Genomic DNA, 19,691 nt, shown 5'->3' on the forward strand with positions numbered 1-19,691 from the left:
CCCCGGTGAGTAGAGTGATCATGGCATCTAGTATCCAAGCGCCAGGCGACACCTCAGCTTATGAAAGGTACCAGGTCTACGGCCAATAGTAATTACATCAACATTGGCAGTTTGTTTATGGTTGGAGTATATCAGGTTTATCGCCGCTGCAGGGTGCAATCGTAAGATCTGTAGTGGGGCGTTAAGAAAATATGTATAACACAACATCACCCACAAATGTAATTTATAAAAAAAACACATTTGATTATGAAATGTTTTGGCCTAAATTTCTGCATCTGTCGGGAGACATGGCTGTTTATCATTTGGAAGCGCTTAGCTTTGGTGCTCAGTGCGCTACAAGGGCTCCCACCAGTGATTTTTCTTGTGAGGAGATCTCTCTTCACGTCACCCGGCAGCACCAAGATACGAAAGAAAGTGGATGACAAGTGACGCAGGTCGCCGAGTTTCTTCTGTTAATGAAAGTGGTGGGTGTAAAATAGAAAGACAACACAAACCCCGTCCCCAGGAAGTCCTTTTATTGTAATTTGTACGTGCTCAGTGGTGGTGTCTCTCAGGGGCACGTGTCGCCGCAGCAGCCATCATCAGAGCTACGTGTGCGTAACATCAGTGGGCAGAGGGTACCCGCTCGCGGACAGCGCCGACGTCATTGTGCCACCATAACATATCAGCTGTAGGGAGAGTGGGAGACAGTGACCACCACGACACTGTGTGGGAGTATGAAGGTGAAAGTACAGAGGGAAGAAGAACTATTTGGAGGCAGGATGGTTCTTGCACAAAACTGCTACAGGCAGAGCGAGGACGTTTTCATGATGGAATGTCTCACAACGTCCCACTGCTTTAAAGCAAAGGCAGCACAGCATGAAGAGGCAATGGAATGCACTGACCTAGGTGAGCTACGGTAGCCTTAGCTGCCATGTGCCAATCAGTGCATTCAGTCAGTGCTTAAATGTTTGCTAGATTATGTTTGGATTTGCTCTTTATTTTTCCAAATTTTAATAGAGCACAATGCAGAACGTGCACATAAAGTCGTGCACTAATTAGTGCACGACTTTATGTGCACGTTCTGCACCGTCGAACATATGTTGCCATTTGTGTGATGATCCTGCACAGGCTTTACAACATGACCCGTCTCGGAAGGGATCACAGAGGGTTATCTGGCTTTGCTTTTCTGCATTCTCTTACTCTGTTATGCCGCTCCCTCTCTCCCTCTCCCTCCTATCTCTCACAACCCCTCTCCTCCTCCACACTCCTCTTGCCCCAGGAAACCTTCATATTGGTACCAGTCAGGGTGGAAGCGGTCTTCAAGAGGCTGTCCTGTGTCTATGTTCAGAAGTGTTGCTTCTGGTGTGACCCGTTCTGCCCCTCTCGCTGAGTCGCCCCCCTTCCTCTCAACTCTCTTCTCTCATGCTCCCACTCATCTCCTTTGTCACACTCGTTCCCTTTTCAGTGGTTGCTTGCCCTGTTCTCACTTGCCTCTTCCCTGGGCCTCTCTCCCTTTTAGTCCAGCTCCCCTAGACTGTATTCTCTATCCCTCATTCATTCAGTTCACCTCTCCCTTCCTCCCTCTCTTTACTCCGCTCTCTTTCCTAATCCCTCGCTTTTCTTCTCTCACTCTCTATGCCCCGGCACGTCCGCCCTGGCTGCTCTGACCGGCCTTCCACAATCCCACTGCATAAATATGCTGTACCTACAGCGCAAACAGTCTGGGTAGAAGGTATTGTGCCGTCACAGTGTCATAAATAAGTGCACAGGTAACATCTCAATCGTTGTTCATCATCTTTACCCGGACATATTCAGTCTCCATCGGCCCGCGAAGGGTTTCATAATGCTAAGATCTCACCATATCTGTATAGTGTTGTGACCTGATACAATATTGGGATTCCACTTGTCTGGCGAACAGGCTAATTGAGAACGTGGTTCAAATACAGACAACCAAATATACTTTCATTGAGATGGATGGATTGGAGGTTGTCTGAAGATGGCTGGATGCTCTGGTGATTCACCAGTGGTGAAAGGATACATAGATGGATGAGTGGGCAGAAGAGTTACAGGAGAGTGTGTCCGGAAGGATGAGTGAATGTATACAGGAATGAAAGGATGAATGCTCCAAATGATGGACAAATGCGTGGAAGATATTCTAGTGAATGGATACATGGATGGATAAATGAATGGGAGAATCTCTAGAAGAACAGATGGATGGATGAACAGATGAACGCAGTGGATGACAAACATGGATGAATTAATGGGGGATGATTGGGTGAATGATGCATGGGCTGAACACCTCTTATGTCGGCCACACTTGCTCGCTAAGTAAAATTCATCCCCAACTTTTATGCCTCACCAGTTTCAAATGTCACCAGCCACCACTGGTAGAGTCCCCCTTCTCTTCAATTTATAAAAGGTGAAAATCAGGTGGCCAGACCAGTGCAGGGCTTTCACAGATGCTGTCACACCCACGCTATATTAAATCTCTACATCCGTTACTGATAAAAGAGCAGATTGTTTTTAATTATTGCTTTTAAAGGTAAGTTTATTATCCATTTAACTGTTTTGAGGGAAACCTCTGGATTCATGCAGAAAGGTATACTGTCGTTCCACCTTAAGATAGCTCTTTGCTCATCTTCCAATCCATTGCTCATTCCTAAATCCAGCCCAGAAAAACTGGGTGGACCCAATTTTTCGGTCTTGGCTGATAATTAAATTCCCTTCCACACACTAGAATCATCACTTTTCTGAGTAGTCCTTAAGGCCTGGCTCTTTATGCAGAGATTTTAGAATGTTCTGAGGTCTGGCATTAGAAAAGGTCTGCGTCACCTCAGGAAACAAACCATGAATAACAAAACCTTTTCCCTTACCATTGATTTATATTAGAGCGCTTATGCAAGGCATACGTGCAATATTTAGCGGTATATTTAAAACATAGTTTTATTATTATTATTTAGAGTTCAGTGCTTCCTGTCACGCTCCAATTCTTCCTGCCAAAATATGGGTATAATTATATAAAATTGTAAAGAATGCGGAGTTTAAACGCATCCATCAGAGCAGAACATTTAAAATAGCATAAAATCACTACTAAGCGTCTAAACATTAATCAAAGCTCACAGTGCACTACCCCTGAGGAAGGAGGGAAGCGAGGCCGGGAGGAGGGAGATTGTGACTCACTGTAATGTATATAGATGAGGAATTGGCGGGGGGGGGGGGGGTACGCCTACATGCCCCATGCAAAGGGAGATGGAAAGGCCTGGTCAGATCCATGTAGCAGATATGTTAATCCTGAGTATTCCCCAAAGACTCATTTTACAAGGCACATCTGAGCAAGAGAAGATGAGTCCCCCAGGACAGTTCACAGCAAAAGGTTGGGGCCAGGCAAGGGATAAAGCAAGTAAAGTTAGTGCACACTGTGGCTCATTCAGTTTCTATTCACATTCCTTGGCGTCAGTCAGCAGCGGTGTTTATCATTCCACGTGGTCCCCATCTAAGACAAGGCCTTTCAGGGCCGGCTTTAGTGCTGGTGGCGGCAATCACTTTTGGCGCCCCACACCCCAGGACCGCCACCTCGGATTCTCTCACTACCACCTGCAAAAGTACCCCTCGGCTCTCTCCAATCATAAGTTATTGCTAAACACAGCGCCCCCCCCCTTGAGGTCACAACGCCCCCTCCACAGGTCAGCGCCCAGTGCGGCCGCACCAGTCGCACTGCCCTAAAGCCGGCCCTGAAGCCTTTAAGGTGTTTATTAAAGAGTCTTAAACTGAGCACTCACGAAGAAGATGGCTTGAACGTAGGGACTTGAAACCGAGTCACACTTAAGAGCAAAGGACGACAGGCATGAGGCCCTTCTGCACATTTGTGATCTCTCCTTGAGTGGTTTTAAAAGCAGTAAGACTGAATTTTTAGACAAGTCCTTGCTAGGACTGAGGGAAATATACAGGGATCACTGACAAAATATCCTTAACAAAAATATCGTGTGGACAGACTATCGTGTCAAAAAGGATCAAAATACAGAGAAAAGTTACGTGAAAATAGGTAAGTATAGATTTACTATTCTTCACTCCACATCTACGTACCTTGAAGATAAATATATATCGTCAAGGTACAGATATTTGGAGTTATATAAATACAGTTAAACTTTGCTTACCTATAGAAATCTACCTTCACAATATTTTTGTCCTCAATATTCGTGACACAATATTTTGTCCACACAATATTTTATTTTCAATATTTTGCCTGAATACCAATCTGGAGAAGGCTGGTTGAGAAGGCAACCTGGAATTTTAAGCACAAAATCTTTTTTTTCTTTGAAGCACGGCCGGCTACTTTATTTTAGCACCCAAAATTCAAATGTGAGTGGTCACACAAACATAGTCCTGTCTAGTGCCAACAAGTGGAGAATGCATTTGATATGCACAGGCTAGAATGTTTCTGGTTAGATCACAAAATTTGTTTTAGGCACCAACAACCGCCTGGTGACAAACATAACGCCATGGGTTTTTGAATTGTTCATGAAGAAGTAATCAGGATCTACATGGCTGTCTGCAGTGGACATTTGGATACGTTTAGATGTGTCTGATTAAGAAATCCCCTTCCCGTTCCTGTCCTAAGAGTAGCTGGTTATTGAATCTGGAGAACTAAAATGTGTATTTGAGACCTAGAGGAACCAAAAAGACACATATTGTCAGAGTGATACCACTTGCCGCACCAAGTGTCTCCCACTTTACTCTGAACAAGAGCCTCATTTGTGGGAGACTGGCCCTATGGCTGATGATTTAGGCTTTGCATGAGCATGGAATCTTCCACCGTGCACTGTTGGCTCAACCCATAAAGAGGTGAGACCAAGTGGCAGATCACAGTAGGGGAAGCTGCAAATGCTACGAAGAATTAGCTACATGTTAAATCATTCTAGCACTAATCAACACAAACCTTTGTTCAGTATTAGTTGTAACACAATTTCTTTCATTAGCATAGTTTGCTTTAAGATAATGGCGCCACTTTAGTTTTAAAAATGCCCTTCCTTAATTTCTCTATTTCCACCTCACAGAGTACACAGATTCGCACACAATGTAAGGTCTGCATCTGCAATGATGCGCTGCCACACATAACATGAGTTACCAAGCACGTTCATGTCCTTTGCACACAATTATGCTTTGAAATGTGGCGTGCTAGCCCTGAAAAATATTAAATCTATTGGAAAAAAAAGATGAACTTTGCCTTCATTATATTACCCCCATTGCCATCTGTGCCAGTGCTACATACACATCTCCACCCATTTCAATTAAGCCTAATTACTTGGCTCTGCCTTTATTACTCTTTCGAACAGTAGTATGTTTGCCACCAATAAGTCTTCGATTACTGTTTACTCTTAGATGGAAGCAAACACCTAGCCAGGCTCTCGGTACAAAGTGCCAGCTAATTAAAGGGCCACACCTATACCTCTATTACAGGCGTACTGGTATATTAATCAATCGTCACCCCCCGCAGTGCTAGACTGATGTAATACTACTCCTCTTCAAAACAACAAATCCCACATAATTCCACCAGACAACGATGACACAATGGGCTAAACGACCAGAAGTTAGAAAATGGAGGACCTTGAAACCAGAATGCGCTGGCATTCCAATAGATTAGCCGATCCCGCTCCCACTAAACATAGGCGATCCTTCCATACGCTATTACATACAGTCAGGGCTTTAAGTGGGCCGAGACTCACCGGTGCTAAGCACCGGAAGGTTTTTTAACGGGGGCCTCGAAACGGGTCTCTGTCGGGCTCTGTTTTGTAAGGCTGCCCGGGGGGGGGTTGCGTAGCGGCCCGCCCCCTTAGAGGGCGGCCGCCTTAGTGCCACAGGAAGGCACAGGGGTGGGAGGTCGAGTCCCTGGGCTACTCCAGGGGGGGCATCCAGCAAAGGCTTGCTTCCAGGTTTGGGAAGTGGTTGAGGGGCCAAGCTGTGCGGCAGTGCACCACTCTTTTCTCTCTGTTTGAATTCTAGGTCCTATGCTCAGGCACAGTTAGGTTCTGATTCTTATGCCTGCTCACCTTCGCGTATCCAGCTAGGCAGGATTCTAGCGAAGGCAGGGAGTGGTACTCGTCGTGTATTGGATATTTGTCTCGCTGGCAGGCCGCCATGCAAGGGGACCATGTACCTAGGCACACGTCAGGCGTGCCAGGTTAACTGGGACGACGAGTACAAGAATTGACAGGTGTGGTCCCACCAATGTTGGTCAGATGGGGTGCGGACCCCTAAGGTTCGGCGCGCTTTACTACACATCAGTTGGAGGTAGGTCCAGGATGAAAGGGTTGTGCTGAGTGAAGCTCATATCCTAAGCGATTGTGGTAGCCTTCCAAGGGGCACAGCTGGTTAGGCAGTAGGAAACTTTTAAGTACTACCGGGGGCCCCGTCCCTTCTGTCATTCCTGCTCATTGGTTGTGCAGCAGAGTCTTGGGGGCAGGTTATGTGGCCCAAACTGGTGGGTTTGAGGTTTGGTCAGGTCAATCGACCGAGTACAGCAAAGCTTGCTGGATCATCTGGGAAGGTAGGAAGGCCAGGCAAGATTTGAGCGAAATCGCTTGGCAGGTAGGGTTCTCACGGTGTAGGTGATGTAATTTTCAATGCCAGGCTGCCTGGCAGGGAGATATTTTACCTAGGTCACTGACATCAGGCTGAGAAGCCCAGTGGAAGAATGTGGGGGATGCCCAGAACAGGATACTGCACTGGTTGGATGGCGGCAAATTGTCGCTGCACTACTGCAGATGGCAACGTAAACCTCACTGACTACAGGCGGGATTTGGTGGTGGTTGTGGTCCAACCGTTTCTTTCTCAGGATCACTCCGTCTGTTTAGCGGTGCTCGTTATCCCATCATTAGCATCTACTGCTGCAGCTCCATAATCATAGGGATGGGAGGGAGCACTCATCCGGTCAACCACATGAGCACATTTTGCAGTCAGAATAGGGGGGATTGAGATTTGATGAGCATGGCGCCAGTTGCTTCAGTTATGCGCGTTTCCCTTGGCAGTTGTCAGCGAACATTCGGAATACATATAGGGGTTAGCTGGGGTTTTGCCTCCCAGAGGTGTTTTAGCTCAGGCATGGCAAACATGGGTTAGATGCCTGTGGTTTGCCCTGGGATTCATGTTAACAGGCAGGTCGAGCAGCAGAACTTAGAGGGGCTTGGGTCCGACCTCTGGTTCAGGTGCAGATCCGGGTAGGACCACTTAGTACCAGGTTGTGGAAGTGGTAATCCAATAAGGGCGATATGGTCCACATGATTAAGGGAAGCCCCAGGGTAACACTTTTGGGCTTCTAAATAGTAGGAGAACATTTGGCTTTCCCAGTATTCAAAATAGAGAAGTTTTTACACGTTGGCTCTCCTCTGAGGTAACTCTGTCCTGTCTCTCCCTGGTATATTAGCAGAATTTAGGAGGGCAAGGCTTCACAGTTGGTGGTGACTGACGGAATGCGATGGGCTCACTCCAACTAGGGCTAGACTCAGACAGGGAAAGAGGAAGTAGAGCGGGCTTGTCATCTATTAACTACACTCGCTCTGGCACCTCCTGTCAGGAGTGGCTTGAATAGGTTTTGTTCTTCAGCCAGGCAAAGGTATCTTTGGACCATCGCCTACTCTTAGGCAGGTTAATTCAGTCATAAATCCATTTGGAGTTTAGAATGGATGGGGGCACCTGTCCTGAGGGGGCATGCGGGCCTACGGTCCTGCATGGGCTAAGACTGGTTTGGCTGGACCTGGGGAAGGCCGGTTATCAGCATGTTTATGTTAAAAGGCAAATTTGGTTTTGGCTTAATCAGGAAAGGCCTTATTCACGCCAAATCCACAGGGTGCCGGGAGGGAGATGGGGTACACCTCTCTAGTTGGAGCATGGATCTTTTCCTACTGGACTTAGGGGAAGCTTTGGCTGCAGCAGGTTATAAGTAATAGGCTACCTTGGCAAGGAGCCCGCTCAGGAGAAGCCACTGAGGTGTCAACAGCGCCATGCGCAAGTTCACTGAGCAAAGAGGCTTTGGCTTCATCAGGCATGGCCTTTTACACGCCAAATCAACAGGGTGTCTGGAGGGTGATGGGGTGCACCTCTCCACTCTAGGCATGGATTTTACTTGACCTTGGTGAAGCCTTGGCAGCTGCGGGTTGCGAATAGACTGGGCCTATTGGTCCTAGGGGAAGCTTTGGCTGCAGCAGGTTGTAAGTAAATAGGTCTACCTTGGTGGGGGGCCCTGGTAGTGACGGTGGCCACTCCCAAGGCTGTGGAGGAGTTACAGGGCGATCCAGGGTCTGCACATACCAAGGGGTACATCATGCAGCAGCACCGCGGGGTGCTAAGCCAGGATACCCAGGGATGTTTTAGCGTGTCCCCTGGAAGAACGACGGCGCCCCGTTAGCCGACAGGCGGTTGTGGGTCTGAGCAACCGGGGGCTGCCATGTATGCTCCGCCCACCCATCATGGGGGGGCGTGTAAAGCAAGTGGACTGGTGGTCCACGGATGGGAGGGGTGGCCCCTCCCAATATTTGGTATCCACCATTTGGCGTTGCCATGGTGACTCTAGGCTTATCAGACGGGCAGGCGGCATAGGGGCTGGCCTGCCCTGGGATCGCCCGTAAGATAACCCACCATGTTTGCATATTGGTTATGCTAATAAACCTGCAGCAATATTTCTCCACTTACAATACAGAGTCGTGTGTTTTATTTATGTACTTATGTGTTTTGGGACAACTGTTGCCGATATTGGCACTATGTAAGGCTGCCCGGGGGGGGGTTGCGTAGCGGCCCGCCCCCTTAGAGGGCGGCCGCCTTAGTGCCACAGGAAGGCACAGGGGTGGGAGGTCGAGTCCCTGGGCTACTCCAGGGGAGACCCCAGCAGATGGCTGCTTCCGGCGGGGAGGAGACAGGGGTACATATTCTGTCTCCGCCCCCTCCTCGCCCTCTTGTCCGCTCGTTCGCCTTGCCCGCCCCTCCGCTTACCCGGCGTCCGGAGGGACAAAGGGGGGGGGCTAGGTCTTCTAACAAATGTTACTTTGTGTTGCAAGAGGAGTTACAGGGCGATCCAGGGTCTGCACATACCAAGGGGTACATCATGCAGCAGCACCGCGGGGTGCTAAGCCAGGATACCCAGGGATGTTTTAGCGTGTCCCCTGGAAGAACGACGGCGCCCCGTTAGCCGACAGGCGGTTGTGGGTCTGAGCAACCGGGGGCTGCCATGTATGCTCCGCCCACCCATCACGGGGGGGGGCGTGTAAAGCAAGTGGACTGGTGGTCCACGGATGGGAGGGGTGGCCCCTCCCAATATTTGGTATCCACCATTTGGCGTTGCCATGGTGACTCTAGGCTTATCAGACGGGCAGGCGGCATAGGGGCTGGCCTGCCCTGGGATCACCCGTAAGATAACCCACCATGCTTGCATATTGGTTATGCTAATAAACCTGCAGCAATATTTCTCCACTTACAATACAGTGTTGTGTGTTTTATTTATGTACTTATGTGTTTTGGGACAACTGTTGCCGATATTGGCACTATGTGCCCTGGCACAGGTGGTCCGTTTTTCCCCGCACTGTAGTGATAACAGGCACATCCATGTGCGCGTGCTCACACTGCTCACTTCTCATTAGTGGAGATGTTACGGCATGACGTCATGCCAGGTGAGCGTTGTAGGCGAAGGGAAATCCTTTAAAGAGAGTCATTTTCTCTCTGGGTTTCCCTTCTCTTTTTGAAACTCAGGATCAGCAACATTGTTGTGGTGTCACCAGGGCTTTAAGTGTAAGCTTTTTAAATATTATATAAGCCACAGTTGCTGCTTATTTATCTTATGCAACAAACAACCATTGACAAACCCAATACTCCTGACTTGTTGTAGGTATGATGTTACTTGTTGTATCATATATCTGGATGCAATGACAGAAACAGCAAAATACAAGTTGGGTGGCATACTATGCTAAACACAGATTTTTAGCTTACGTGTTTAAGCCCCTCCCCTAATTACATTGACCACGCCCCTTCGACAGACCCCCAAGTTTTTTCATCCCACTTAAAGCCCTGCATACAGTTAATGAGATGCTGCAGTATTAGGTTTAAGCAGTTAGATAATTTAAGGAATAGACTATACCAACACCACAGCTAACCCGATCAGTAATAATCCTATATTTAAGCCAACTTTAACCAATAACGTGTTCAGCAAGTGGAAAGAGGTATCATTAGAAAAACAAGTCAAGTATACAAAAACAATACACTCTTAGACTTTGAAATGAGTAAACAATAAGTAAATTTAATTAATCTTTATTCGATTTTTGAGAACAACCATAAAAGACAATCCAGTACAATCACTTTAAACACACCAAGAATAGATAAAAGGGTATCCCAAAATAATAATAAATAAATATAATAAAAATAATAATAAAATTTGAAAAAGGGGAGCATGTCGCGAACGCCGCCAAGATGGTTGCTGGACTTTGTGCCTCCCGGTCGGTCTCCGGCGTTTGTTCGGAGGCTTGGTACCATTTCTTCATAAATGTGTATTCCAAGCTCAGGTTTCAGGGTTGGAAGGTCAGCGCCACCCTTTTCATCCTTTTGTAAGTAGAATAAGTGATGCACTGGCATGTTTCTGCTTCATGCTGCTCTGGTCAATCTGTGACGGTCCGTCATCCTGCGTACTTCTGTGAGGAATTCTTCTGAGGTGATATGGTCGCTCACTGTTTTTCACCTCTCATGGCAAAATGTCAAACTCTGGTATTTCTTGAGGCTTTACTCGAAGGCTGCAGCTTCTTTTGGTCTCTGGTGATTATTTTCTCTCACAGTTGTAAGCAGTGCTGTTTATTAATGGGCTCTCTTCCATTATATAGTCTTCATCTCCTGTGCTTTCCTGAGCTAGGAGGGCTGGGGCTAAGTGCTGCCTACAAGCTTTGCTATTTCAAGGAGTCAATGTTGTCATAGTGTTGGGCTATTTTGGACTTCTTCACGTACTTTCTTCATCTTCAAGAGATACCCTGTACCTACCTCACTCAGTCAGTAGCGGTGCCTGCAAGCTCCTCACAGGCTACATTCATCACCTTGCGCATATATTGACTGTTCCTCGAGCCATTTCTTTAGTCCTTTGGTGCGTTTACATTACCCACCCCAATATTCGCCTGCAGGATCTTATGCCTAAGAACCTCTCTGTCCTCTGTCCTTATGAAAGGTTATAGAGACCACAGGTTGGGGTGCGATACTTCAGTATCTGGGGCTGTGTCTAAAACGTTTTCTGCATTAGTCTAGAGACCAAAGAAACACTCTGACTCTCCACATAAACCCCTGCCCCCCACTCACCCTAGAAGACATCATAGAGGAAATAAGAGCCTTGAAACCCTTTGTTGTGAAAACAAATGCGCCCTCAATACGCATTGAGGAGAAATGGTCCTCTCACGAGCAACGTATCACAGCTATTGAACAAAGATCCGTTGATGTGGAGGAGCTCAATCACTGCGGTATCTCATCTGACAAAGGACATATTCACTATCTCCCAAATGATTCATCATAGTAATTCTATTATCCCATTTTCATTTCTTTCCTCTTCGTCTTCCAAATGTCTTAATCAATATCATATCTTAGAATCACTGCTGGCCCCTATACTGGTGTCCCTCCCTACTCCTTTCATTCAGTGCAATTTTCTGCAATCCCAGCATAGGCGACTGCTTCATAACTCCAAGGCTTCGCTAACATACAAAACATTGATAACACCTATTCTGTATAGGTCAAAATCTAGATTGTAACTTCTATGGGAACCGGATTCACACTCTAGTTGGCCTACCCCACTCTGGCAGAAAATATGGGAGAAAATTCGCTCTACAGCACATCCTGCCAACCCTACCCTAACGCTATACTATTTCTACAATAGATAATACTATACACCAGAACACCTGTTTAAACTCAAACTGCTTGAGTGATGTATGCTGGTGGTGCAACTCTAATCCTGGTACTTACTTTCATATGTCCTTTCTTTGCCCTAAACGGGAAACAGCCATAACATCGCATGCCTTCCCAAATTGGTCATTACAATGCGAACCACTACATCGCAAGTCGTTTCAACCAGTTGCTGTAGGGGGCGCACTGCTGTTGGATTTACAATCCAACACCTTCCCTGCTGTTGCACAAACTGCAGTAGGAATAGTAAATTATACTATTCCTAAGTCCAGCGCGCCCCTACAGCAAGTCGTTGAAATAGTTCATGTTGTAATAAAGCAGTCATTGTAACAACCGCGTTGTAAAGGCAAGCGATGTAAGGCATGCGATGTAAAGGTATGCATTTGCCCTCAACTGTCATTGTTCTGGGAGCAGATATGGACAGGGATTGGACATATTACTGAAGTTCATTTTCCTTTTTCCATTGACAATTTATTTTTAGGTGGCTCAAGTAGTGTCTGGCCTCAGAATAAATTACACCGTAATGTTAATCTACTGACTGTTATTGCATTCCAGGTAATTACCACTAATTGGAAATCTGTAGACACTATTACATTGCAACAGTGGTGGAATTTGGTTTGTCATAATCACCATTTGGATTGCTATAATTTACATTCTTCATCTTTGTCGGCAAAACGACAAGAACTTTAGGAGCCACTGACCAGATATTTGTCCATGGATGTGAGTACTACAACTTAATTACATACTGTATTTTAGCATTTGGACTGTGGGTTGCTGATATTGTATTTCTTCCATTACTAAATCTGTTCTTATCATATGATGTACTATTTTCATGATTTCTTGGAAGTTCCTCTCAGCAATTTTACATTATTTACACTTCGTTCTCTCCCATGCTCTCTCTCTTGTCTTCTTTCCCTCCTTTCTGTATTCTCTCTTCTATATAATTTCCTTTCCACTCTCCTTAAATAATACTCTGTTTATTCTGGTTACCTGCATAATGTTGTTTTTTGCCATCATGATGTTGACATCAGTCTAAATACTTAGGGCCTATTTATGACTTTGGCGGCGTGGGAGCGGACCACCACGCCACCGCCCTGCTCCCACACAGTGAAAGTCGACTGCCCACTAGAGTGGGAGATTTCTCATGGTCTGGTGAGCGGTTCTTTGGCGGTCCCAGAAGGTGAGCCTTAGAAAGGCACCGCAATGGGAATGCTAAAGCACGTTTCTGTACGGCATGGACTGTGAAGTCCATGCCGTGCAAGAACTGGGGGTGCATATAGACAGGGGGGCATCCCCTGGCCCTGAGGCACCAGTTTCATCACTGCAACACTTTTTGTGGAGGAATCACCGTCATGAATCCCCAACGGTTGTGATGTTCCAATGGCAGTTCAACCCCCAAAGTTGTAATACAGTGGCCAAACCACCGGTGCAGCAGTTGTCACACTGCCACTATGGGCTTGGTGGTCTATCGGACCATCGAACTCATATTCAGTCACTTAGTCCTTATATTGTATTTCATGGTTCTCTATATAATGGTATGCTGGAATACACGTCTAACCTGCATTTACTGAATAAAAATACTAAAATTAAAAAAGAATTATAATAAAAAAATAAAAAACATACATAACCATAGTTGAAAAGGATTTATAAAATATATATGGTTCAAAACTACACAGGGCATACACTAAAAGTGTGGGAGAAGGCCATAGATCAGCTCACCATCGAATACCTACATCTTGTTGCCACTTTGAGAAAAGAACCCACTCTAAAACAGACATCGGTGCTACCTAAAAGCTGGAGATAAAATAAAACGTCTACACTGTGAAATTTCGGGGAACTTTAAAACTGGGTTCAGGTAAAATAGGAAATAGGAGCTATAAAATGGTACAAAAAACAAAGTGCAACAAGGTTTGAACACACAACCCGTCACAGTGGCAGGCCCATATACAAGCTACCGAATGTTTAGAACCTTCTGAAAAGCTAAGAAGTTGCCAGACTGTGCCAGCCCTGAAACATAAATGGAGCAATCTCTTCCATCGCGTAAAGGGGAGGGATAGATAAATTGCCGGCACCTCAAACATACTAAGCATATTGTACTACTTAACTGAACTTTTATTGGACTTGGAACACAATCAAAAACAAAAATTAAATGAGTGTAAAGCGCTCCAATGCCTTCGGGTCGAGTGCAAGCTATATAAAATTGCCCCCCAAAAATTGCTTTTTACTCTCACACTTTTGTGTAGCTATATTGCTTTTGGCTACTCACCATTTACAACTGTAAAATTACTCAAAAGTGTAGACTTAAATGTCCAAACTTTCTTACAGAAGGGGTAGAGTCAGTAAAAGTGTATAGTATGACAGTAAACTTACAGTTACTTCTAATAGTTATTTTACGACTGGTGGAGACCTTCGCAATCAGGCAGAGTTCTTTCTATGGTAAAGTATAGGGAATAATCTCTAAAGTTATTTGACTTAAATATTTTATTTTAATGTAAATATTAAAGTTAATTATATATGCTATTTTCAAGTAGAACAAAATAAAAATGTAGAGCAATAACTTAATTTAAAATAAAACAAGCATTTACAATGCAATAGGTCTCGCATTTACTAGAGTTTGAGCTATTGGCATTGGAAATAACAATGCCTTTTATTTATTTGTTTCCAAAACCAACACATGCAAAACTTGATGTTGTTGCACCAAGGGTATTGTGCTGCATAACTAAATACTTATAAGGTCCCAAAAGCAAGACCTATTGGCTATGCTTGTCCACCTGTGTCATAACATGTATATTTCCACAACTGCCGTGTTTTTATTTTAGGGACGAGCAGGAGATTAGCAATTCCAGATCCCATCACCCTGGCTGGTCTGTACCTTTGAACTCAGGTCTATAGCAAGGGCCCTTTTGCTGTACTGCCTTTAAGTTATACAGAGCACTACAAATTGGATAACTGAATCAGTGTAAAGCCTTAAAAGCAGCCTGAGTGTATTACTTGGGCATGATTGTGAGACGTGCTATCATCTATGGCCACGGAAGCTGTGCTATCTGTTAGGGCAGGCTCCTATAAGCCTTATGCAAAATATGTGCCACACAGAAGCATGCAAAAAAGGGAAATGTGGGTCTGATGTGTGGAGGGGCATATGCAAGGCCTGCCTCACCTCCAACCCCCCAGCACAACTCAGTTTTGGCATGTTAATGCAATTTATAACAATACCCAAGGGTGTCTTGGTGCTAGCTGAAACCAGAGCTTAAAACCAGAACACTCTAATTATTGATAAAAATCCTAGTTGTTAAAAAGCCATGTTTTAAGTTCTTTCCTGAACTGAAGCAGGGAGGGGATGGTCCTGGTATGAGGCAAGAGACTGTTCTATAGTACCAGTAACAAACACCAGTTTGACTTCCTACTTCTGGGGATTGTATTTGATCCTACAGAGCGCAGGGGTCTGTTGGGACAATACCACTGAAAGATGTGACTCAGAATTTCAGGAACTGTATTGTGCAGATATCAGTCCACCATCTTTGTACACCTCTAGGCCAACTAACCTAGGTGAAAGTTCCGTGCCCCTCACCGATTTGTGGTCATAATTTGGAGTTATATCACAGGTTTTTGTAGTACAGAGGGGGCCCGTCTATGTCAGGTTATGTATTTGATAAGAATAATTGTACTAGCAATGTATTGACCGTTAGGCGAGTCTTCCTGCAGGGATGCCTACAATACAAGATGCCCACGAGTCAAGAACACACAAAACGAAAAGTGAGCCGAAACATCAGGCCTTCATCTCCCAAAACTCCTGCCTTCACACAGCCTTCTGCAAACCCAGCAGCTTCACGCTGCCTGTTAGCCATTTATCAGAACCCACACCTCATGCCTCGACAGAATCCCTGCATCTTTAATGATATTGGTGCAATGGGCAGCGAGGAGGGGAGTGGGGAAGGGGGGCAGGGAGGCGAATCAGGGGATACACTGGAGGGCTGAGGGGAAACAGGAGCGGAGGAGAGCATGGGACGGGGCAGAGAGAGGTAGAGCGGAGGAGAGCAGAGGACGAGGCGGAGAGAGGAAGACAGAAACTGGGGATGAGGTGGGGGGGGGTTAAAACTGAAAGAAGTGAAATAAACGTAACAGATTTAAAAAGCAAAGACAAGAGGATAGCTGTAAAGACCAGGGTGTATTGAGAATCGAGGGAAAATGCAAGCGAGATAGGGACAGAAAGAGAGACAGGATAAATAAAAACAGACTTCAGAAAGTAAAGAGAAGAAAGGGACACATTAGAGGAGGTCCTGAAAAAAATATGATTTCCGCTGCCAGAGCTGCGCTGTTCATTCAAGATGACGATGAACCACATGGGGTGACAGGGAGAAGAATCGCCGACAGCCTGCAGGTGGAGGGAGCGGGCAGTGTTGACTGTTAAATGCAGGGATATTATTGGAGAAGCGGTGCCTGAAAGACAAAGTAATGGTGGGAAGCGACCATAAAGAACGCCTAGAGCTGACGGTCGCTGTAGAGGGACAATTTATTCTAACATGCATCAAGGGGATACATCTGTGCAGGGACCGACAAATCCCACCGTATTGATGTGAAAAACGTGTTGCACAAGCATATTTGTAAGCACATTAAAACAGGACCCGTAGAGCTACTTATTGAGCAAAAAAAGAAGAGACTGGAGCAGACCAAATATTGAAGGAGGAAGAGATAAAAGTAAAATAAACGTACAGAAATAAAGTTATACAATCTAGAGAAAGCAAGGAGTGCGGATAAAAGACACAGGGCAGGACAATTAATGGAAGAGCAATTGCGAACTGGAGAGGACGACATGGTGGGCCCGGCACAATCATCATGCGTGCGTCGAGCACTAATCACGCCAGGTCAAAAGTAGGTTTCGATAAGTAGGTGTGACTTACTCCAGACTTGGTGGTGGAAAGCAAGTAAAAAACAGCAAAATGCCGCCTGCTTTACTCATGACTTACTCCTGCTTAGCTTCTGATTTAGGGGGTCATATCGCGACTGGAACATCTGCCATGCGGGCCGGCTCCTTATTTCTGTTGCCAAGGGGGCAGAGGGGAGGGAGGAGAAAGGCGATCGCGAAACCGAAACCGATCGCCTTTGTGAAAAACAAAGCCGCGAGTGGTGCACGCATGCCCATATGTTTTCAATTATCGTGCCCGTGTCTGGGCACGATAATTGAAACCATATGGCAGGAAATGCACGTAATAGACACCAATAGGCCAGGGGCAGAGCTATGCGCCCGCCTCTGGCCTACTGGTGTCTATTTTACAAAAGAACACGCACGGAAAGGCCAATTGCAGGCCGCAAAGGTAAAAATCACACGCACAAGCGTGTGCATTTTCCAGGCCCATTTTCAAAACACGGACAAATGGACACTCGCTGCGCGAACACTGCTGCGCAGTGTATCGCTAGGCGCGAGACCTAAAAATGAATTATTTAGAATATATTAAAATAAGATCCTTTTTCTGAAGTTTAAATTATGAAAAAGCATATAAATGAAAAGTATATATTTTTATGTATTACAAATCATAAAGAGTGCTGTAAATTACTGTTACATTCAATTTTTAAATGTAAAACCTCAATAAATATTCCAAAATACAATAACAAATAGGTTTCATTTAATTTTTTTACCATTAAATGTATTTATATTTTTAAACAGTTTAAATAATGTAATTTATTTTTTATCAATATTTATATTGTTTTTTAATTTAAGTTCCTACCTCCATTATTTTCAATGGGGGGGGTCTTGAAGTAGAAGTGCTTGGCCATGTGTGGTGTTGGAATTACAACAACTCTGAGATGGAGTGCATTTACAACAGTTTTGGGTCTGGTTTGGTTGTAGTAAATATAGAATGACAGTTTGTAAATAGCAATGGGCTTATTCTTTTGTGATTGGGTGCATGTCCCTTCCTAAACCTCTCCCGTACCCTGCCCAAACCACTCTTTACTCCTACCTTAACTCCTCTTTCTTAGCAGTAAGTATTTAATTTGACACCTTCCAGCCATTTCCCTCTGTTCCTCCCACTTTTACTACTAAAACGTATACTTATGGGTGGAGATCTCCGAAGTTGGGGACGAGATCTCACGAGAAAGATAGGAGAGGCAATAGCGTAGACCCATGCACATAACTATGTGAATAGCATTTTGTAGTGCATTAGCAGTTCTACTAAGGGTACCACAAAATAAAGTTTGTAAAAAGGCCTCTTAATGTCTACGAGTTGGAAAAATATAGCTAGACATAATGTCATTGAGCATGCAACAAGTAAGAAATTACAAGGTTTAAGGGATCTTACAAACCTTTAAATACTATTCACTGAAAAAACTACTTTATATATGTGTGTGTGTGTGTATAACATTACCTCATGGAGGTCGCCACTGTGTAGTTATAGTTAGGTCTGCGATTCCATAGGAAAAGCGTTTTTTGTTTTCCTAACTACTGTGGTGCTGTTAGATGAATCGTCACAAAACTTTCGACGTAAAAGTCTCATCCACCTCAGCTCTTTCCCGGAAAGTTCCGGAAAGTGGGAGCAGAGAAAAAGTGTGTGGGGGGGAGGGGGGGGGGGGGGATCCCAAAACATATTTTCCCTATTCATTTTTCCAAAGGAAAATTGAACAGGAATACCACAAAAACTGATAATCGAAATTACACCAAACTTGGCTAAAAGCTAGTTCATGGTCCAGAAAGTGTGCTTTTTGTTATTTGGTTTAAGACCTTTGATAGTTTTTGAAGCAATTAAGGGTAAAAAACTTTGTATAGTTCACTTAATGGAGGATCTGTTGGACCGCCAGATCTCAAGATGAGATCTGATTGGCTGCCACCACATCAAAAACACTGTAGTGGCAGCCACCTTAGGACTTGGAACTCAGTCCAGTGTCCTGAAAAAAAGATAAAATAGAGACACAAAGGGGCAGGGTAGGAATACCCTGAAAACTGGGGCATGGTGGGGAGGGTCCCAGAAAGACCTCGTCTATGGCCAAAAACATGTTTTATTTTCAATTTTCCCACAAATTTGCGGAGGATCTCCAAATTTGGGACAGTTTTTCTTTTTTAAAAAGCACCGGAATTATGCACCAGGGAAGCAACAAAATATGCAGCAGGGTTGACTAAATTATGCAGCAAGAAAAGCAAAAATTATGCAGCACAATGTGCCACATTTTTTTTATAGTGTATTATTCCATTTGTTTTACACAGGGTAATACTGTCTGGGCAAAGATTTCACCTCATTAGTATCAGTTTAACCACTAAATACAGAAATAAGCAATTGTAAGATGACCTGCTAACCTTTGCGAAGGGCCTTCCACTACGTGCCAACACATGCAGCAACATTTTCAGTGACATTTTATTCTTCTGAGCAAAAACAAAATTTTTGTTAAAAGTTGCCGATTATGCAGCAGATGATGGATTCGGTGGCATATTTGGCAAAATCATAACTATGCGAAAACAGCCACAGAATCACACAACTCTAGTGGCTCAGGTTATAACCAAAGCTACACTCCTATTTTGAATCCTCATATTCCAAACACACCAAAGCCCCACAGGTCTATAGTTGTAGTGCCACAAATACTCAAATGGTGGGAAAATATATCATATATTTATAAAAAAACATAGGGAGTTAAAAAATTATTTCATACAAACATTAAATCATAAGTTAAAACATTGCTCCATGCATAAAAAGCTGTTTCATGACTATAACATTTTTATTGTGCAATACATGATTATATCAAAATAAAAATGTAAAAATGACAAAAAATTCCGATACATACGTGGTCTCAATATTTTACACGGTACTATAAAA

General features: G+C 44.6%; 1 protein-coding gene across 10 annotated transcripts in view; it reads right to left on the reverse strand.

Moving 5' to 3' along the window:
• The window catches only part of STAT6 (signal transducer and activator of transcription 6), a 760,203-nt gene that overhangs the window by 468,722 nt on the left and 271,790 nt on the right, over nucleotides 1-19,691 (reverse strand). The window lies entirely within an intron of this gene.

This window comes from Triturus cristatus, chromosome 4_2 (genome assembly GCF_964204655.1).
Source record: "Triturus cristatus chromosome 4_2, aTriCri1.1, whole genome shotgun sequence".
NCBI lineage: Eukaryota > Metazoa > Chordata > Amphibia > Caudata > Salamandridae > Triturus > Triturus cristatus.